Raw genomic sequence first — 534 nt, 5'->3', positions numbered from 1 at the left:
TTGCCATGTTATTATTTCCCAAGTTTGAGTTGCCTTCAGTGAATAGTCATTACATTTCTGCTCTCAAAGGTATAAGCAGTCCACACACACACATGCTGGGGTTTCCCTTCTGTCACAATTCCAACCTGCTAGTTATTTATGAAGGAATATTTTCATACCAGATATCTTGCGGGTCCTCCTTTCTCCCCTTGTCTGATAAGAAAAACAAGTTTTCAGGCTTGAGGAGGGCTCTTTCCGTGAACTTCTGTACTTACTGATTATAACCGAAGCTGGTGTGTGTTTGAGGAGCAGCGTCACTCCTGCTGGTGCTGTCACTGCTGTCACAGGGACGCTGGTGCAGAAACAGTTCCTGCTGTTTCTGCTTCACCAACCGCTATCCCAGCTGCGTTCCCTTGAGACCCGCCTAACGACTTCTCTAAACACTGTGTTAATTTCGTTAGGTTTTCTAGTCCTTTGGATTGAGTCTTGAGCCTCGTATTCGGTGATCAAAAAGCACAGATAAAACGGTGTTTCATTGACTGATATATCTAGGTT

Source organism: Kogia breviceps, chromosome 20 (genome assembly GCF_026419965.1).
Source record: "Kogia breviceps isolate mKogBre1 chromosome 20, mKogBre1 haplotype 1, whole genome shotgun sequence".
Taxonomy (NCBI): Eukaryota; Metazoa; Chordata; class Mammalia; order Artiodactyla; family Physeteridae; genus Kogia; species Kogia breviceps.
Note: the sequence above shows the minus strand (reverse complement) of the source record.